Here is a 23,156-nt window from a genome sequence, read left to right as displayed (position 1 = left end):
GCATTTTGAAACATAATTGGAATGTGCTTTTGTTAGTTTTTATTAGAAAATCACTAAACATATATTTTTTATTTATTTATTTATTTATTTATTTATTTATTTATTTATTTTTTTGAGAGAGGGAGACAGAGACAGAGCACGAGCAGGGAAAGGGAAGAGACAGAAAGACACACACAGAATCTGAAGCAGGCTCCAGGCTCTGAGCTGTCAGCACAGAGCCTGACGCGGGGCTCAAACCCACGAACCGTGAGATCATGACCTGAGCCTAAGTCAGATGCTTAACCGCCTGAGCCACCCAGGTGCCCCAAACATATTTTTTAAATTACCATCCCACAGATTTTCTCTTTACTTCCACCTAACATAAGAAAAATTTGGTATCTATGATATTTACAAATTATTGAAATTGCAAAACTCCAGTAAAAAGAGATTATGAACAAATATTCAATAATAACGATAACAACAATAATATTGACAACTACGCTTTCAGAGCGTTCTTTATGTAGCAGACTATGGTACTCACAAAGCACTGTCTTAAATCTTGAAAAGAACACCTCCCCCAATTATAACTTTCCCCTAGTTACAGCTGCAACGTGGGTTTAATGTAGTTAAGTAACAGGTCAAACATCACAGAACCTGTACTCAGCAGCATCTGACCCATATTCTTTCTGCTGTACAGAGCTGAGTCCCCTGTATGGGAGAATTTCACAGGTAAGCAGACATTTAATATTTGATTGTTCAAAGGGGGGCAAGACCAGCTGCACTAGTTATTACAGTATAAATTGCAATCACAATGAAGTACCAATTTCTACTTACCAAGCTGAACGTTTATTTCTTTTTTTTTTAATGTTTTCATTTATTTTTGAGAGAGAGAGAGAGTGCACACGCATACACACACACACACACACACACACACACACACACGGTGGGGAAGGGCAGAGGGAGAAGGAGGCAGAGATCTGAAGTGGGCTGTGCCCTGACAACAGGGCTCAGACTCACAAACCTGAGATCATGACGAACCTGCAATCATGACCTGAGCCAAAGTCACACATGTAACTGACTGAGCCATCCAGGTGCCCCCAAGCCAAACTTTTAAAGTTTATTGTCATCAGAAATTAGAGAAACGGTTATAATCAATTACTTCAGATGTGGTTGTATATGTATAATGCACTATGAAAATACCAATCAAGATCCCCAAAATGTTCAAGAATTTTGATCTTTTACTTTTGGTCTGAAGTTTTTAGTAATCTATCATATTAAGGAAGCTAAATTGTTGGAAACTTTCTCTGCAGCAGAATGCATCTAAGAAGACAGAGGTGATAAGATAAATTATCTTCAGTAAAAAGATGGTCAAATCTTATTATATAATACATACTTAACAAGTTCCTTGTTGTAAGAAATATATTGATAAGACAATTATATAAACACAGCAATACAGAAGAGACATGATATCACAGGCTTCTGAATCGGTTCTTTTTTAGAAAATTTCCTTACTTATCTTCTGAAACTCAGTTTTCCCACTTATAAAATGGAGACAGTAATAGAAGAATCCCCATTGTATTGATGTGTATTAAATTATTTAATATATTTACTATGTTTAGATAATTACCTAGAACATAACTAATGCTCAGTAAATGGGATTTTTATTATGTAAAATTAATTATAGAAAAGAATAAAAAATATGATCAAAAGTATTACAGCAATTATATGAGCAAGGAGGCAGAAAGGAAAATTTTTATCTGTTCAGTAATTATTTTATGGTGAATGTATTTTTTTTAGACTTCCAGGGACATCTAAGATTACAATTAGTTAAGTTTTTAAATTAGAAAAAAAATCTACCCTAAAAAGCCACTCTGGAAAGAAAATATTTGGGGAAGAGGATTATAAATATCCAAAAGAGAAAAACTGAAGTGTCATTAATTTTTTTCAACATATTGTTTTTGATGACAGAATAAAACTTCCTTAATGAAAAAAACAAACAAAAATCTCTCTTTGCATTAACTGTATTGTTGGCACAAAGCACGAGGTACCATACATTCAGTTGTTTTTAAAAGAAAAATCAAATGTAGATATCTGCTACCTTACATCATGATTTTTTAAATCCAAGAAAATAACTATCTCAAAATGGTGTTTGGGTTACGTATGTGAGTATGTGGGTACATAAGCACTTCTGTGGTCAGTGAGTTGAGATATCACTAAACTTACAATAATGCCAGAGATCTGGGAATTGCCAATAAAAGCTTATTTTTCACCTACAAATTCAATCAACCCATACCACAGAAAAATCACAGGCACATTTTTGATACTAAGTTTCATTAAGACCTCTGAATAATTTCTCTGCAAGGGACACCAAAGTTTCACTGCTGTAGAGATTGGCCACATCAGAATCATATATGGGCATTAGTTAAAAATAGAGACTCTTTGATCACTTTTGCATGAGTCAGACAATGTATCCCAGGAATGCTTATGCTTAGCATAGATTCAAGGTGATTGTGATGTGTGAGGCACTCATTGGTCAGGTCAAGTTTCTAGCTCTCAAAGGCTTTTTCTCTTTTTCCTCTGGGTTTCTGATGCAGAGGACAGAATCCATTTAAGCTAGTTTGAACAAAGGGAGATTTATCACTGGGTGTTGAATGACTTTCTTGGGAAGCAAGATAAAATAGATAAGAGGAACAACTCCCAACTTGACAACAAATCTAGAACAACATCCTGTTTCTGCCTCTTCTAACATCAGGAGCTTCCAGAGAAGGAAGCTGCTAAATCAGGACACTGACGTGACAGCTTCCAGTTCCCTAACCACGCCACCTCCACCAGTGACACAGGCAAGATGGACGCCCCACCACCCACTTTTCTCTCCACTTGACCTTAGGTCTGTATTCAAATCTTACACAGTGGTTGGTGTTGGATTAATGGGCATACAGAAACTTGGTGAAAATGAGTCAGGAAATTTCAGGTTTTTAGCCTCTCCAGTCCAAGAGGAAAATGTAGAAAAAAGTTGGCAAAAAATAATGAGGTGGACAATCTATTACAATTGTGACAATAATCCAGGTTCTCTAGTCAAATCTAAATTTAATTGGTTGGAAACAAGATTATTCAGAAAATGATTAAACTTCATAGCATGAAGCTGTAGCATTGTCTCTCTCTCTCATTCTCTCTCTCTCTTTCTTTTTCTGATTGATACCCCCATTCCTGTGAAACATCAGATCATTTCCTGTGGACCTCCTAATAACATGTGTCACTTTCTACTATGTTCTATGGATATCAGTTATTTTCCTTACCATCCCAGAAAAAAATCCATACATCCTTTACAGTCAGATTTAATTGTATATGCTCCAAATTCAGTGTAGTTCTTTGCAAGACAACGTGCTTATTCTTAAAAATCAGTTTCTCCAGAAGTGCATGTGATTTTCACATTCTTATTATTTATGCTGCTATGAGTTTGAAGAAATAAATGGACAAATGTTTCAACTTTGACTACTCTCAGTTGTTTTAAAGCATTATAGAATTATATTTTTATATAATTTAGAGATATTCAGATTTGATATGATATATGTGTGTGTCAGTCTACAGCCAAACATAACATTGCATGCCAAGTTCAGAAGAGTCAATTTCACAATAGACATTTGTTACTACTCTTTCCAGAATACATGTCTCTTTCTTCCAGAAGTAGCTGGTCTTCACTTTCCTCTTGAATCAGATTATGGCCATGGACCATGCAAAAATTATAACTATTAATTTGCATGCACCTAATTTGCCCCACCAATCTCTCTACATTCTTAGTACTTGGAGAAACCTACTGCTGGATAAATCCAACTTTCTACCCATTCTGTACTTGTATTTTCCTATAGAAAGTGCCTGGAGGAAAACACGACTGTGCTGTTTGATATATTGATGACCCACCAGGGCTCTCACAAACACCCAATGATACTGGTATATTTGCTGGGGCCAGTCATTGTCCCACTACCCAGCAACAATTTCGTACATTTTGTCTCTCCTGCAACCTTCAGCCTGTATTGCCACATCTTCATTTTCATTTACTATGTTTCCTACAGCAGTACCAATACTGAAGCTATAAGGATAAAACTTCCAGACCCCAACCACACATTCACCCACCTATCTGCATCTGTTCATTTATCTTACCTTGTCCTTTGAGCATGTTATTATAGATGTACTATCCATATTCTTATCTAAGCCAACTCCTTGTATCTACCCCATTGCCTCCTGCCTTCTTAAAGACGTTGCTCCATCAATTAGTCCCCTCTCTATGGAATCATCAAGTTTTCCTTCTTTACTGGACTACTTCCATAACCATAAAAACAACCATCTTATGCCTCCCCCTCTTCTCTCCAATGACCACAATTCTCTGCAAAAAAAAAAAAAAAAAAAAAAAAACTCCTTAAAAATGTGGTCTATGTGCCTTATCTGAATTCTTCCCTTCCATTGCTCCCTTAAACCCCTTCACATGAGTTTTTTTTCCCGCAATTGTACTGAATCCATCATTAATTCATTGATTCTACTGAACAATCATTTGTTTTTTCATTACCAATGACTTACCTGCAGCTAAATACAAATATCAATTTTCCACTCTTATCTTACTGGACCTACCAGAAATATTTGGCCCCGCTGATCACTCCTATCCTCTGAATGGCTTTTCTTTTTTTGGAATCTTAGATACCACACTTGTTTCTCCTTTTACCCTCAAGCCGATCCTTCTTTGTAGTATCCTTTTTCTTCTCCTCAACTTGCCTTCTTACTGTCAGAATTTCCAGGTCTCAGTTCTCATTCTTCTTCTCTTTCCTATATATATTCATTGTTTAAGGGATCTTATGCAGTCTCCTGGCTTAACCAACACCTACATGCCACAATGCACAAACTTTGAACCCACCCAGTACTCTGTCTTGCAGTCTAGACTAACACATCCAACAACCTACTGGATATTTTCTGTTTAATTGCTAGTAGCAGCTCAAAATTAGCATATCTAAAACTAGGTTTCTGATCTTCTTCCTAAAGCCTGTCTTTACTACAATATTGTCTACTTAGCAAAAATATAAGCCCATTTTTTTCCAGCTGGTCAAGGGAAAACAACTTGGAACCATCTATAACTCCTCCTTTTTACTCCCACACCTTCTATCTGTCAGCAAGTCCTCGTGAGCTCTGCTTTCAGAACATATCCTGTATCAGACCACTTTTCCACACCACGACCAATAACACTGTAGGCAAAGGTGTTATTTGTCAAGATGATCTCTTGCCTGGATTACATTAGTAGTCTATAAATTGGTCCACCTACACCTTTATCCATCTACAGTTTATGACACACACAATTGCAAGAATTATCCTTTCAAAACACAAATCAAAGCATGTCATTCCTTTCCCCAATCCCACTGCTGGTCCCATATCATTAAGCCAACATCTTTATTTTAGCTTCTAAGACCCTAATTGTTTTTTCTCCACCAGATCTGATATCCTCCCCTCTCTCTTCATGGTTTGCTGTGCTCCAGGCCCACAGGCCTCCTTGCTTTTTTCAAACATAGCAAACGTGCTTCCAGGTCATGGCCTTGCACATTTTTTTTTTTGTCTGGACTGTTCTTCCTCACTTAAATAGATGCATTAATGGATCCTCATGTCAGATTTCCTTATCAGAGCCACCATTCCTGGCCACTCTCATAAGTAGCAAATCCTCTGCCCAACACCACTGTATGCCCTGAACCTCTTGCCCAACGTAATATTTATATCTATTTGGTGTATTGCATATTTACTTATGCACCTATTCATTTATCATTGCCCCAATATAATATAAAATTCATGAGATCAGAGATTCTATTTTGGCCACTGTTGTCTCCCTAACACTTAGAATGGATCCTGGTTATTACAGGTGCTTAATACAGACTTGCAGAATGGATGAATGAACATTCTTGCAATTTTCTTTTTTTTTCTTAAAAAAATTTTTTTAATGTTTATTTATTTTTGAGAGACAGAGAGAGAGAGAGAGTGCAAGCAGGGGAAGGGCAGAGAAAGAGGGAGATGCAGAATCTGAAGCAGTTTCCAGGCTCTGAGCTGTCAGCACAAAGCCCAATGCGGGGCTCAAACTCATGAACCATGAGATCATGACCTGAGCCGAAGTCAGACGCTTAACTGACTGAACCACCCAGGTGCCCTTATTCTTTCAGTTTTCATCTGGGCTTCACTATCTCTTCATTTTCAGCCCTTGTAGTCTGACTGGATACTAACTGGGTCAGTTCATCAAATGATCCTGGCCATAGTGATTAGCTGAGAGATCGACATGTGACATGAGCGAATACAGTAAGAATACTCTGTTGTTTGTGATGGCTGCTGTAAAAGACGGCCTCTCTTCCTCTGGATTTTAAGTTAGACTGTAGAGTAGGGCTGCTGCTGCAAGATTCCACCTCCTGGAGCCTGAAGAGAAACTACCACATGGACCAGTACTGAGCAAAACCAAGAGACAGAAATTCAGGACCATGACATTCCTTGAGCCCTGAATCCAACTGCTTTCCAAAGCATTGTACTCCTGGACTCTTTAGATTCTGAATCAAATAAATCTTTTTTTTTTTTTTCAAAAAAAGAAAAAAAAATAGCCAGCTCAAAATGGGTTTTCTATCACTTGCAGTCAAAAAAAGTCACAACAGAAATGTCCCAGATTGGGTCAGGTAGTCTTTATAGTGCTTCCATAATATCCTATAACTTCTATTTTCTCAGCACTAAAAAAAAACAAAAAACTTAGATGTACTTTCCTCTTGTCTGTCTTCCTCATCTAGGCTATGTCTTAAAATAATATTGTAAATCATTCACTTTTTATGTCCAGTTCCTGAGCTACTAGCTGGTTCATGGTAGCTGGTCAATTAAAACTTGCTAAATGAACATTAAAACTATCCAACTGCCCCTAGATAGTACGAAGGACTTTTTTTTTTTCAATAGGGCTTGACAGTGAATATATTTGTTAGACAAATACCATGTAAAATGGCAAATTAATGTATTTCTTTTGTTTTTTTTAAAATGTGTGTGTGTGTGTGTGTGTGTGTGTGTGAGTGTGTTTGTATTTTACCAGTCAAACACATACCTCATTTCAATTGCCTTCATCTAAACATGGGATGGTAGAAAGGTGGCAAGATCATGTGAAAATTTTGAATCACCACTCTACTTCATGGAAAATAATAAGTGAACTATTTTGCCTTTTCTAGACTCTTCTCTAATAGAGGGATGCACACTCACCAGACTGTAATCAGAGGCAAGAAATGAGCATGATAGTTGGCTTTAATTATGTTATATTTAGAAAAATCCACTCCTGTATTCATTCTTTCCACAAAAAATTATTTGATGAACACTTCCTATGACAAAGCACTATATTAGGTACTGTTATGTATTAAACAGTTTCATTCAAAATTTATTTGCTGAATCTCTATCTCTCAACATCTCAGGATACAACTATATTTGGAGATAAATTCTGTAAATGAGTGATTAAATTAAAATGAGGCCTTTAGGATGGGCCCTAATATAATATAGCCAGTATTTTTTTAATGACTGATATTCTTATAAAAAGAGAAAATTTGGACAGAGAGAGAGAGAGAGAGAGAGAGAGAAAGTGAAAGACCAGGGATGTATACACACACAGGAAAGATAATGAAAGCACACAGCAAGAAGGTAATTATCTACAAGCCAAGAAAAGATGCCTTAGAAAAAAAGCAAAACTTCCAAAACCTTGATCTTGGATTTCTAGCATCCAAAACTGGGAGAAATAAGTTTCTGCTGTTTAAACCACTCAGTCTGTGGTATTTTGCTTCCACAGCCAGAGCAAACTAGTACAGACACTGTGTATGGCGTATATGTTACGAAACAGACAAAAACAAAGCAGATTTCACGTTTTGAGGCTTAAAACATAATTATCAAGAAATACAAATGTCCAAATAATGGTACAATTCTATAGCCACAAACTCAGAAAGGGCTAAGAGGGCGAAACTCCAGGAAGCTATAAAGGCAAAGAGTAAGGGAGCCGGGCCTGGTCAGGGAGTTATCACAGAGAAAATTTGTCGTTGAGAATTTAAAAATGACTGAATGCCACCTAAATGAATTTAGAGGCAGGGCCATGAGAGGAAAAGGAATAGCTTGTGAAAAGGTGCTACTCTAGGACACAGCTCCGTTCACTGGGGGAGTTAAATAAAGGCATATGTGACTCTTTACCACATATGAAAATAGGGAACAGGTCAAAGTTATGTTGACTTTGTAGGCCATATTAAGAACATGGAAATGAGAGGAAAAGCCATTGAGGACACAGTCTGATGAAGGAATAATGGTTTTATTTCTAAAGATAAAGGTAGAAGCAGGTTTTTTAATCCTCCCAATGAACTGATACATATACATAACAGACTCGCCATTGATAGTGTATTGTTTCAGAGATATTTGGCTGCAAGTAACAGAAATCAGTAATTTATTATGTCACTCATAACAGGAGACCCAGAGCTAGAGTGAGCTATAAGATTGACCAACTCGGTGGTTCAACAATTTATCAGGGAAAAGATTCATTCTACCACTTTGCTCTGCTACTGTCAGTGTTCATTTCATAATTAAACTGACAAAAAAAATGGTTGCTGACCTCATATTCAGTCAAGAACCCATGCACCTGTTCTTCTATTCTCTTAAGAGTGATAACCTAATTCAATGAAGCCTCGCAGCAGACTTTTCTTTATATCCCAAAGGCCAGAATTGAGTGACATGGATATTCTTGTTGGATAAAATCAAGGAGGGAGACAGAATTATAACTGGCTTAGACAAATCACTGATGACAGAATGGATGATGGGTCTCTATTACAATGAGTACTACCTACGAGTAAAATAAAAGTAGACCTTAAGACTACATTCCATCCATAATAGATACAGTGGAAACAAATGGAAGGATTTATTCAAGGAGAAAGATGAGAGAGCTCCTTCCTATCCTAGGTAGGCTTCCATGTACAACAACACAGAGAAGGGAGGTTGATTCATCTCTACCATTTGAAGATTACCAAAAGATTGAGTCTGTCCTGCCTCATTTAATTACATGTGAATCACAGTGAGTCTCAGTAATGGAACCCACTAAGTATTTATCTTGTTGCTTCACGATAGTTTGGAGAAACGACTTCAGATCCTTTCTTTCTGGGGCTAAACAGTACTAATTCAGAAGACAGCATGGCTAAGCCTTCAAATACCTGGATAACCAGGCATAAATAATGCACAGATAAACAAGTAAAATATATGGATAAAAATCAAATATAACTTGAATTTTAGATATAACATTAGAATCAATTGCTATCTATTGAATTGTGTCACCCAAAAATTCATATGTTGAAGCCCTAACACCTAATGTGACTGTAGTTGGAGATAAGGTCTTTATGAAGGGAATTGAGGATAAATGAGGTCATAATGGTGGACCCTCAATGTGATAAGTCTGGCGCCCTTATAAGAGAAGGAAGGAACACCAGAGCTCTCTCTATATCAGTGCTCATGAAGAGACGTCATGTGAAGACACAGCAAACTGATAACCACCTACAAGGCAAGAAGAAAGCCCTCACTAGAAATCAAATTTGCCAGCACTTTGACCATGGACTTCTGGCTTCCAGAACTATTAGAAAATAAATTTGTGTTGTTTAAAGCCACCCTGTCTGTGATTTATTTATTTATTTTAGGGCAGCCTGAGCTGACTAATACAACAATTTTCAAACAATTGAAGATTAATCAAGTTCATCTGTCAGTTTTAAATCTAATGTCTACAGTCTTTGGTTACTTTGGAGATAAACTGGTAACCAAAGAAAGCCTTGTTATGAAGTGGCATTTGCCCGAAGGATTCCAGAGAAGTGTCTTATGATTCCCATACAAAAATAAAGCATCGACCCACTAGGGAAACATAAACAGGCTTATGCCATTTTTTAAAGATGGCTTTGGTTATGTTGTTACAAATATGTCGTTTTGTAAAAGGAAAGTAAAGACTGGATGAGATAAAGCACATGAGTAGGATGTTAGAGAAGCCCCAGAAATAAGTGTGGAGAGTTTCAGTTCTGCTTAAGGTATTAAGAAGAACATAGCACCCATGTTCACAACAGAATAAATCTGATAAAATATAAAGCAGGCTTTTCTATAAAGCTATTGAATCACAGCTGCTGCAAAATGCCACAGTAAATTACTACCAAGAAGAAATGAAATCTTCATAGGTGGACAAACAAGTGCAGAGGTGTCAACCTTGTCACAATAGTGACAAGTGTCTGTTGTGAATGCAGGTGTACAGAGAGGAGGCATGCCTGAGAGAGAATTTACAAGGAGACTTTTAAATGACTTTTAAATGACAGCATGGGTGGCAAGAGAGACTGCTATCTGGAAAAGCTCCAAATGCAAAAACAAATACCTCATTTTAACTATCTCCTCCCCAGAAGTATTGACGAGGAAATGGCAGAAAAGGTGACAGAACTAGAAATGACCGTAGCCTGGAAAACAGTGTGTATGTAGTCTCCCAGTCCTCAGATTCCAGGACTTGCTGAAGAATACTACAAAAGGGAAGCAAAACCAACCAATACTAAACCCCAAACTACTGCCAGCTCTAGTTCTGAAAAGGTCAAAAGATTAGCACCCTCTGCAGCTGCTGCCCTGAACGTGGGAGTAAAGCTAAGGGGCAAAGCACAGTCTTTACGATCCTATTTGAAACCAGCGGTGAGCACAACCTAATTCAAGCTTCAGGGGTGGAGGGAGGGATGAATAGTCAGAGAACAGAGGGATTTTAGGGCAGCGAAAATATTCTATATGGTACCATAATGATGGATCCGTGTCATCATACATTTGGTCTGATCCCACAGAATGTACAACACTAAGAGGAAACCATAATGTAAACCATGGACTTTGGGTGATGATGATGTGTCAGTGTCGGTTCATCAGTTTTCAAAAATGCACCACTTTTAGGGAGATGTTAATAACACAGAAACTACGTGTGTGTGTGGGGAGGGGTAAGAAGTATGTCGGATATCTCTGTACCTTCCTCTCAATTTTGCTGTGAACTTGAAATTGCTCTAAAAAATTAAGTGCGTTAAAAAAAATTCAGTCCAGAAAAAATTCAGACAGAGCAGCCCCTCACCTTAGATGCCTGATTAAAGAATGAGATGGCACATCCCAGAGACAGAGATACAATAATTTAATATCCATTATTCTTTCAGACACACCACATGTTATGCTGCTTTGTGAAAAGATATGAAGAAGTAGAAAAAAAATGGCCCATAATCAAGAACAAAATTAATCAACAGAAGGAAATTCACAGATAGTTCAGATGGCATAATTAGTCATCAAGGATTTTAAAATGACTGTTATAAAAGTGCTAACTAATTTATAGTATAAAATGAAAAACTATGAATGATTCTAGGAGAGATGTCAAATAATGTAGAATTAAATTGACATTTTGAACTGAAAAGTACAGAATAAGACATAAAAATTTATTAGATTATTTTAACAAAAAAAGATAGAAAGAAAAAAAGCAGTAGAAACAATTGTTGAACCTAAAGATATATCAGTAGTAATTATCCAAATAAAAGCACACAAGGATATAAGATTAAGGGGAAAAAAAACCAAAAAACTAAACAAGGGATTAGAACCCTAGGGAAATATATTAAATTAGTAAACACATGTGTAATCTGTATTCTTGAATAAGAAGATATAAAAGATTTGGCAGAAAAAATATTTAAATAATGGCCAAACACTTTCAAGATTTGATTAAAAATCTCAACTTACAAACCCATAAAGCACAGGAAACACCAAGGAAAATAAGAAGAAAGTCACACTTAGGTGCAGCATAGTCAAACTTTTGAGAACAAATATAAAGAGAAAATTCTAAAAGCAGCTACCAGATAAATAAGACATCATGTATATAGGAAGGGGAGCCAGACATCAATGGAGCACCATCTTTTAAATGTTGAAAATTAAAAAAAACATCAATTTAGAATTCCATATCCAGTGAAAATATACTTTAAAAAAACAACATAGGGGCGCCTGGGTGGCGCAGTCGGTTAAGCGTCCGACTTCAGCCAGGTCACGATCTCGCGGTCCGTGAGTTCGAGCCCCGCGTCAGGCTCTGGGCTGATGGCTCGGAGCCTGGAGCCTGTTTCCGATTCTGTGTCTCCCTCTCTCTCTGCCCCTCCCCCGTTCATGCTCTGTCTCTCTCTGTCCCAAAAATAAAAAAATAAATAAAAATAAATAAAAAAATAAAACAACATATTAAAGAAACATTCAGATAACAGTAAGTTGCAAGAATTCACTTTCAATATACCAACACTACAATTAAAGCTAAAGAGAAGTTTTCAGGCTGAAGTAAGTGAAAACAGACACCAATATCTAGAGTAAGGAATAAAGATAGCCAATCACGGTAAATATGTGGGGAAATGTAAGTACTATATTTTTCCTTTTAGCAAAATCTTAAAAGACAATGACATTTAAAGTAGTAGTAATAATAATAATATTATGTGGTTTATAACATAAAGAAATAAAATAAATGGCAGCAATAGTACAAAGAATGAGAGGTAAATGGAATTGTTCTGTAGTGAGGTGGTAATATTATCTGGGATTGTCATTATGTTAATGCAAAATAGTGTTAAGTTAATGATGCATATTATGATTACAGGGATATTATTAAAATAAGATAAATACATATTATGTATATTTTTATATGTAAATGTATGAAAACAAGATAGCTAAAGAGCTAATAGAGGAAATAAATGGAAAACTAAAAGAAACCAAAGGAAGCTATAATGGATCTGTGACAAAATGCACTTTGTTAAAGCTCATAGAATTTTGCAGCACATAAAGTTTATGCAAAGTTAAGAAGGTTGGGTGTTTCTAGAATAGATTGTAGAATGCAACCAAAAAAACCTAATTATATTACAAATATATGAAACAATCTCACTGAAAACAGAAGATAGAAAAAGTGCTGACCTAAGTTTGAAAATGAATGACATTCGTAAGACGAAAGGCAAAAAGCACTGTATGTTAGCATTGTGCTCTATTGGATAATGTTATTTTCCACAGGGGTGTGAATTAAGAAATACTGCTATATATGTATATGGAATCGAATAATTAACTGTAGATGGTGGAAGAGAGGCACTTTCTCGTTGTTGTGGGTGCTTACAGATATGCAAGGAAAAGAGGGTGGAATGTTCCATATGTAGTGGATTAGAAATAGAGACATGAGTAGAAATTCATGTTTAGCTTAATGTAGATGTAGATTGTTCCATATATAAATTTTTAACATTTTTTTAATGTTGGGACACCTGGGTGGTTCACTGGGTTAAGCATCTGACTTCAATCCAGGTCATGATCCTGCACCTGGAGCCTGCTTCAGATTCTGGGTCTCCCTCTCTCTTTGCCCCTCCCCTGCTTACACTCTGCCTCTGTCTCCCAAAAATAAAGGTTAAAAAATTTTTTAAAAAAGAAATAACTTTAAAATTTCTTTAATGTTTATTTACTTTTGAGACAGAGCATGAGTGGGGAGGGGCAGAGAGAGACAGAGACACAGAATCCAAAGCAGGCTCCAGGCTCCGAGCTGTCAGCACAGAGCCCAATGTGGGGCTTAAATCCACGAACCATGAGATTGTGACCTGAACGGAAGTCAGACGCTTAACCCACCGAGCCACCGAAGCACCTCATGACTTAATGCTTTTTTTTTTTTAATTTTTTTAATGTTTTATTTATTTTTGAGACAGAGACAAATCATGAGTGGGGGAGGGCAGAGAGAGAGGGAGACACAGAATCCGAAGCAGGCTCCAGGCTCTGAGCTGTCAGCACAGAGCCCATCGTGGGGCTCAAAGCCACAAACTGTGAGATATGAGCCGAGTCGAAGTTGGAAGCTTAACCAACTGAGCAACCCAGACCACCTAAATATTTTTATATAGGTATATAAGTGGATTAGTATTCACACATATATTCCATTGCTTTGTTTCTTTAGAAGGCTCAGAAATATCAACACGCCAGTAGAAATGAGCACATCTAATACCCAGATGATGGTTACTAATATCCTGTGTAAAAAGACACATGATGACATGATGATTAAGGGTATATCAAAGAACACAGAAGCACACCAAAAACGTTCCCAATGGCCAAAAAATTAAGCAATGTAACAAAATAGTATTGGATTATTATATAATGTAAAAAAATACATATCCAGGGCCCCTGGGTGGCTCAGCCGGTTAAGCGTCGGACTTCGGCTCAGTTCATGATCTCACAGTTCGTGAGTTCGAGCCCCACATCAGGCTTTGTGCTGACAGCTCAGAGCCTGGAGCCTGCTTCGGATTCTGTGTCTCCCTCTCTCTCTCTCTGCTCCTCCCCTGCTCATGCTCTGTCTCTCTGTCTCCTTCAAAAATAAATAAAAACATTTAAAAAAATTTTAAAAACACATGTTTATAAGTCTTTATTGGTATAAATAAATGACTGAATACATTAATAAATGAAAGGGAATAGACAAAAATGTCTGCAGAAGAATTCCAAATAATTTATGTAGATACCGCCCCCTCAAGGAGTGGAAGCATAACTTTCCATTCCTTAAGTGTATACTAGATAGCAACTTCCTTCCAAAGAATATACTATGGAAACATGTAAGGGAAAGATGAACTTTACACTGCAACACCTGACAAACTACCTCAGCCAGGTGATCAAGGTTAACATCATGTGCTCTCGAATATGACATTTGTGGTGAGCATAGCATAACATAGTGAGAAGTTGAGTTACTATGTTGTATTCCTGAAACCAATGTAGCATTGTGTGTCAACTATACTCAAAACAAATTTTTTAAAGTATATGACATGATGAAAGTGGCACTTCACCTCTTTGATATTCCTGCTAAAGCCCATAACCTCAGTCTAACCATGAATAAAATATCAGACAAATCTCAATTGAGAGGCATTCTATAAAATGATCAATATTCTTTAAAAGTGTCAAAGTCATTAAGGACAAGGAAAGTCTAAGAAAATGTCATAGCCAAGAGGAACCCAAGAAGACAGGACTATTAAATGTAATATGGTTTCCTAGATATAAACCTGAACCAGGAAACAGACTTTATTTTTTTTTAAGTTTATTTGTTTATTTTGAGTGAGAGAGAGAGCAAGCGCAAGCAGGGGAGAGGCAGAGAGAGAGGGAAAGAGAAAATCCCAAACAGGCTCTGTACTGTCATTGCTGAGCCCAACACATGGGGATTGAACCCTGAGATCATGACCTGAGCCAAAATCAAGAGTCAGATGCTAAACCTGCTGAGCCACCCAGGCACTCCTAGGTAAAACATAGTAACTGTGAATAGAGGATAAACTTTAGTTAACAATGATGTATCAGTATTAGTTTATTAATTCTAACAAATGTATCTACTAATACAAGATGTTAATAATAGGGGAAACTGAGTTTGAAATATATGGCACTCTGTACTATCTTGACAGTTTTTCTATAAATCTAAAATTCTTCTAAAATAAAAAGTATATCTAAACTTTTTTTTTTTAACCATCCAATGAAAGTAGGGTGGGAAGGACAGAAATAAAGATACAAAGAAAACTGGGTGGGGGGCACCTGGGTGGCTCAGTCGGTTGAGCGTCTGTCTGACTTTGGCTCAGGTCACGATCTCTCTGTCTCTGAGTTCAAGCCCTGCATGGAGCTCTGTGCTGACGGCTCAGAGCCTGGAGCCTGTTTCAGATTCACTATCTCCCTCTCTCTCTGCCCCTTCCCCACCCCACTCATGCTCTAGCTCTCTCTCTCTCTCTCTCTCTCTCTCCCTCTCTGTCAAAAATAAACATTAAAAAATAATTTAAGAAAGAAAGAAAGAAAGAAAGAAAGAAAGAAAGAAAGAAAAGAAAACTGGGTGGCCCAGTCAGTTAAGCATCTGACTTTGGCTCAAATCAGGATCTCATGCATGGCTCATGAGTTCAAGCCACGCTTCAGGCTTGCGTGGACAGCTCAGAGCCTGGAGCCTACTTTGGATTCTGCGTCTCACTCTCTCCCTCTCTCAAAAATAAATAAACATTATGGGGCACCTAGGTGGCTCAGTAGGTTGAGTGTCTGAAAATAGCTCAGGTCATGACCTCACAGTTCGTGGGTTCACGCCCCAAGTCGGGATCTGTGCTGACAGCTCAGAGTCTGGGTCTGCTTCAGATTCTGTGTGTGTCTCTCTCTACCCCCTCTCCCACTCGTACTCTGTTTCTATCTCTCAAAAATGAATAAGCACTAAAAAAAAATTTTAATAAAGATTTTAAAAATTTGAGAAATAAAGAAAAAGAAAACATGAGACAAATAGAAAATAAGTAGCAAGATGGGAAAATTAAACCTAATCATGCCAAAATTTACATCTATTATAAATTGGCAAAACAGAATAGAATTGTTGAATCATTATATTGTACTCCTGAAACTAATATAACACTGTATGTTAATAACTTCAAAAAAATTAACACAATACTTTAACAGGCAGAGATGCCAATCTTATATGACAATAAAAAAAAAAGCCAAATAGTTGCATGAGATTTATGAAAGGTGCACTTTGAGTATAAGGACTTAGACTAAAAATAAAAGAATGGAAACCATGAAAAACCATCACATCTTCCTCATAAGAAAGTACGTATGGTTATATTAACATTAAAGTACAGGTAATAATATCACCAGAGATAAAGAAGTATAGTTTATTATAATAAAAATATTAATCTCCCAAATGATTTAATATTTCTAAAGGAGTATCCACCTAATTACATGAAGCAGAAACTGATATCGCTAAAGGGAGAAATAAGCAAATCCACAGTCATATATAGAGATCGTGATAATCATTTTCCAGTAATTGATGGTATTAGTAGCTAAAAAACAATCAGCAAGTATTCAGAAGATTTCAATTTTAAGTATTTATAAAATACATTCTTTTCTAGTACATATGTAACATTTTGCGAAGATGAATTAAATGCTACTTCATAAAGCAAAATTTATTAATTTATTAATTTTGAAAATTTATTAATTTTGAAAACCATATGATAATCTCAATATACACAGAAAAATAATTTGACAAAATTAATCAGTTCAGGCTTAAAAAAAAAACTCTCAAACTAAGTATAGAAGGGGATTTACCTCATCTCATAAAGGGTATCTATGAAATGCCTATAGGTAGTGTCATAATTAATGGTGAAATACTGAATATTTCCTTTCAAAGTGCAGGAATATATAGAGAACACATATTCCTCCCCCTCTACTCTACACAATACTGGAGGTCCTACCTAGTGCAATAAAGAAATTAAATAGATAAGCAAGCAAAAAGGAAATAAAGAAAAAAGACTTATAATTAACAGATGACATGAATGGGTATATAGAAAATGCAAAAGATTTTCTAAAAACCTATTAGAACTTATAAATACATTGATCAAGTTGTAGTACACAAGGATGATATAAAAATATTAGTTTTTATGAACAAACAAAAACAGACTCTTAAGTACAGAGAACAAACTAGTGGTTGCCAGAGGAAAAGTGGGGAGGTTGGTGAAATAGATAAAGAAGATTAAGAGGTACAAGCTTCCAGTTATAAAATACTGAGCTGAAAGGTACAGCATAGAGAATATAGTCAAGAATATTTTGATACCATAGTGTGGTGACAGATGGTAACTACACTTACCATAGTGAACACTGAGTAATGTACAGAATTGTCAAATCACTATATTGTACACCTGGAACTAAAATAGTATTGTATGTCAGTTCTACTTCAATAATATATATTTAAAAATCAATTGTTTTTACATTCTAACAAAACACAAATGAAAATGTAATTATAATACAAAACATAGTATACCTAACCAAAAATTCAAGGAAAGACAACTAAGATTTCTATAGTAAAAACTACAAAATATTGATGACAGAAGTTGAAAATATGTAAGTGAACAGATATACTGGCTTCATAGTCTGGAAAACCTAATGTTGTTAGGATGGAAATCATCTGCAAATTGATCTATAAATTCATGCAATTCCTGTCAATCCTTTTTTTTTTTTTTTTGGTAGAAATTGATGAGAAAATTCTAACAATCAAATGGATATTCAAGGAATTCCAAATAGTCAACATCAATTTTGAAAAAGAAGAATATAGTCAAGAAACTAGCACTACTAAAGTTGCATTAAATTTAGAAAAAGTTGGCATTGGTGTAAAGATGAAAATGAATTAAAATAATGTAGTATTGGGGACACCTATGTGACAGTGGGTTAAGCATCCGAAACTTGATTTCAGCTCAGGTTATGATCTCACGGTTTGAGCCAGGGTAGGGCTTGCATTAAAGCCCAGACTCTGCTTGGGATTCTTTTTCTCCCTCTCTCTCTGACCCTCCCCTGCTTGCTCTCTCTCTCTCTCTCTCTCTCTGTCTCTTCCTCTCAAAATAAATAAATAAACTTTTAAAAAATAATAATGTAGTATTGGACTTCCACTTCCAGCAAACAGAGACCAGATTTACTCTCCTACCCAAAACAAGCGAAACACTAGGGAAAGTCAAGTGAAACATGAGTTTTAAATTGTTGGGACTTCCGAAGAAAAAGTAAAAACTGAATTTGGTCTTACTATTGCCCCACTTTACTATTTGAAGAAAGCTTCCAGGCCATTGCACAGTGAGGAAGAAACCAATGGAGACTGCCAGTCCCCCAGAGTTGAAGAGACTATGTTGAGTCCAGGGATATCAAGATAACTGGTCTTCAGGGCATAGTGGAGGTCTTCAGTGCACATGCAGAGGATTCCAGAGATCTACAGAGGATCACACCTCAGTCTTTAGCCAAGTACAGATGTCCAAATACAGATGAGGCCAAAAAAAGAATATTCTTAAAGAAATAAAGGGAACAATACCTGATGTTCACACAGGACACAGACTAGTGCCAGTTCCCACATATCATATATGCATCCTAGAGGGGAAAAAAAGAGTATTAATAAGTATTAAAACAATATAAAAATATCCAGTAGCCAAAGAGGTAAACTTGGTAGTATCTGCCATTTAATGAACAATTAACAGGTATATACAAAGAAGCAGGAAAATACAATCTACGATGAGGGAAAATATTAGTAATTCATAACTGACCACCAAATGGTACAAACAATCAAATTAGCAAAAAAGAGCATTAAAACAGTTATTACAAGTGTATTTTATACATTCAAGAAGCCAGTAGAAAATGGAGCATGTTAAGTGGACATGAAGACCCAGAAATAAAAACTAAAACGGTCAAGATTTTTAAAAATATGCTGCTTTAGATTAACAGCAAATTAGAATTTATGGAAGAAAAAAATGAGTGAATTTAAGGCCAAAGTAATAGAAGCTGTTCAAAATGAAATGCAGAAAGAACAGTATTGAAAATAGGAACATGGGGTCAGTGACAACTTGAAGCAGCCTACTACACATTGAATTAGAATCCCTGGAGTGAAATAAAGAGAGGAACACAAAAAATGTCTACATTCTCTAAAGTGAGTGAAAAATATGAATCCTCAAGTTACAAAATAAAATGGAACTCGAGCATAAGAAACATGAAGTAAACTGTATCAAGATGCATCATAATTAAGTAGTTCGGAAGCAGTGGTAAATCAAGAACCTTAGAATTAGCTTGAGCCAAAACAATACATTACTTAGAGAAGAACAAAGATAAGAATGACAAAAGACTTCTACTAGAAAATGTACAAGCCAGATGATGGAAAACTTTTAAAATGCTAAAATAAAAGTAATTCTTAACCTAGAAGTCTACGTCTAGCAAAAATATCTCTGAATTACAACAGAAAAATAAAGTTTCTCACACATACAAAAGCTGAAAGGATTTATAACCAGGACACCTGCACTATATGAAATGTGAAGGAAAGTCCTTCAGGCAGAAAGAAAATGCCATCAGATTGAAATATGGCTTTATATAAAGGACCACAGACACTCAGATATGATAACTGTGTGGTTGAATGTAAAAAAGATTTTCTTCTTAAGATTTGAAGACCTTTTAATGATATTTAGCAGTTTAAAGCAACATGAATAACAATGTATTATGGGGTTTATACCATCTGTAGAAGTAAAATACATAACAACGATAGCACAAAGGCCAATAGAAGAAAAATGGAGAAACACCAATTTATGATTCTTTTGTTATATGTGAAATTATAATATCACTTGGAGGTAAAGTATAAACTATCATTTATTATTTATAAACAATAAGTTAAAGATGTATACTAAAAACTTAAAACAAATAATAAAAATTTATAGCTAATAAAGTCATAAAATAAGATAAAATTGAAAATAAGATAAAACAGAATATATAATTAATACAAAAGAAGTTAGGGGAAAAAAAAAAGAAGAAGAAGCCCAAAGAACAATTATGAGAAAAAGGAAACAAATGGATAGATGATAAATGTGTACCCAAACATAACAGGTATCATATTAAAAATCAATGGTCAAAACACCTTATTTAAAAGTATTTCAGATCAAATGTAACAGCAAGACCCAAGTATACACTATACGTTATCCACAAGAAAACTACCTTAAGTATAAATAAACAGCTTAAGAGTAAAAGGATATGTTAATAAATTAAATAATTTAGACAAGGGATGCCTGGGTAGCTCAATCGGTTAAGCATCCAACTTCAGCACATGTCATGATCTTGTGGTTTGGTTTTGAGCCGGAATCGGCCTCTGTGCTGACAGCTTGGATCCTGGATCCTGCTTCAGATTCTGTGTCTCTCTCTGTCTCTTCCCTCTCCTGCTCATGGTCTGTCTCTCTCTCTCTCTCTCTCTCTCTCAAAAATAATATAAACATCAATCAATCAATCAATCAGTAATTTAGACTAGAAAATTCTAGAAACAAATGTAACAAAATGCCTCAAAAAAAAAAAAAAAAGATAAGCTAAATAGGCCTAAATAACAAGAAAATACATTGAATTAGTAATTTTAAAACTTTCAGTAAAGAAAAAACCTAGACTCAGTTTCACTGGTGAATTCTACAAGATGTTTAAAGAGTTAACAGTAATCCATCATAAACTGTTCCAGAAAAAATAGAAGAGGTAACATTTCCCAATTTGTTATACAATGACACCCTGTGAACCTGATACCAAAACCAGAAAATGGCATCATAAAAAAACTACAAATCATGTTCCTTATGAACATAGATATAAAATTCTCAACAAAATACTACCAACCAAATATGGTATGAGATAAAAAGATTATGTATCATGGCCAAGTGAGATTTATCCCAAGAATTCAAAATTGCAAAAAACAATGAAAATAATACACGTCATTCATAAAATAAAGAATTAAAACCATATGATTTTCTCAATAAATTCAGAAAGTATTTAATAAAAGACTTTTGTTTTTTTTTTTAAACCAACAAAGTAGTAATAGAAGGGAACTTCATGACCTAGAAAAGGTTAAGGTTAAAAAACCCCACAACTAACAACACAATTAATGGAAAATAACTGAATGTTTTGTCCTTGAGATCAGGAACAAGGCATAAAACGTTGTTTTGGAGATTCTAACCAAGACAATCAAAAATTAAAATAAAAAGTAAAAGGCTTCCATATTGGACAGGAGGAAGTAAAAGTGTCTTTACTTGCAGATGACAAGTACTTGTACATAAAAACTCCTAAGGAATCCACACACACAAAAAAAGCTCTTAGAGGTAATAAATGAATATAGCAAGGTTGTAGAATACAAGATCAATATACAAAAAAACAATTATGCTTCTATATATTAACAATAAACAGTGCAAAATAAAATCAAGAAAACAATCCATTTGCAGTAGAATTGATAATAATAATAATAGAATAGTTAGGAATAAATTTAACAAATGAAGCAAAAGACCTGTACCTTGAAAACTAGAAAATGTTATCGAAAGAAATTAAAGAAGACCCAAATAAATGGAAAGACAGCCCATAACCAAGGATCAGAAGACTTAATTATTAAGATGGCAATACTTCCAAAATTGATCTAAAGATTTAAGGCATTCCTTGACAAAATTCCACCCAATATCTTTGCATAAAATGACAAGCTGATCCTAAAATTCATACGGAAATGCAAGGAGCCCAGAATAGCCAAAACAATCTTGGAAAAGAAGAACAAAGTTGGAAGACTCACATTTCCTAATTCCAAAATGTAGTTCAAGGCAACAGTAATCAAGACAATATGGTGTTTGACTAAGGATAGACATATAAATAAATGGAACTGAGCTGAAAGCCCAAAAATAAACCCTTAAATTTATGGTCAATTGATTTTCCACAATGGTGCCAAAATAATTCAATAGGGAAAGAATAGTCTTTTCAAAAAAATGGTCCTCTAAGAGAAGGCAAATAAAAATGGCACCACTGAAACCCATAGCCAGAAAGAGAAGGAGCCAGAGTAACAAACAATTCAACTTCACTCTCCTTTAGCCCTTTGGTACAACTGGTACATTACGATGCCTCAAATTTAGCCAGAACAACCACTCAGAGGTCTGGGAACACAGTTAATGCATCTGAAAGCTAACAGCTTCCTTTGGATATACGAAATGAGAAGTACAGAGTAGATCAAGAGAAACACATAAAGTTGAAAGATTAGATTAGATTAGATTAGATTAGATTAGATTAGATTAATTTCACTTTGATAATCCAGGATATTCTTCCCACCATGAAATATTTAACCTCAGTCTTACCTATAAAGTCATTTTTGCCATGTAAGGTAACATAGTCACTGATTTGGGGGATTAAGGCACGGACATCTTTGCAGTGCCATTATTTTACTATTACTCTCTGTTAAGTCATTCTTTTGATATGATCTAAGTTAAATAATAACTGCACCACACACAAGAAACTTTTACACAAATGCTCATTATTATTATGCATAATAACCAAAAAGTAGAAATAGTTCAAATGTCTATCGGCTGATAAATGAATAAAATGTACTATACCCATAAATACAATTATTATTAGGCAGTAAGAAGGAGTGATCTACTGATACATACTACAATGCAGATGAACCTTGAAAATGTTATGCCAAGCAAAAGAAGCCAGTTGCAAAAGACCACATATTATATGATTCTGTTCTATGAAATATCCAAAAAAGGAAATCTATAGAGATGAAAGGCAGATTGTTGTTTGCCTAGGACTCTGGGGCAAGGAGTCTGAGGAAAATGATAAGTGACTATTAAGGGGGTACAGGGTTTTTGTGAGGC

The 23,156-nt window shown here is 35.5% G+C and overlaps 1 long non-coding RNA gene across 10 annotated transcripts in view; it reads right to left on the bottom strand.

Moving 5' to 3' along the window:
* LOC109499251 overlaps nucleotides 1–23,156 on the bottom strand; it is a 77,087-nt gene that overhangs the window by 2,566 nt on the left and 51,365 nt on the right. For 8 of the 10 annotated variants that reach the window (XR_006597195.1, XR_006597191.1, XR_006597187.1 and 5 more), the window contains one exon: nucleotides 18,839–18,894. The exons of 1 other annotated variant lie outside the window; for it this stretch is intronic. This is a non-coding gene — a long non-coding RNA (uncharacterized LOC109499251). Of the gene's footprint in view, nucleotides 1–18,559; nucleotides 18,740–18,838; nucleotides 18,895–23,156 lie in introns of all 10 variants that reach the window. One more of the 10 variants, XR_006597190.1, reaches the window with a different exon arrangement.

Source organism: Felis catus, chromosome B1 (genome assembly GCF_018350175.1).
Source record: "Felis catus isolate Fca126 chromosome B1, F.catus_Fca126_mat1.0, whole genome shotgun sequence".
NCBI classification, from domain to species: domain Eukaryota; kingdom Metazoa; phylum Chordata; class Mammalia; order Carnivora; family Felidae; genus Felis; species Felis catus.
This window is presented reverse-complemented; position numbering and strand designations above follow the sequence as displayed.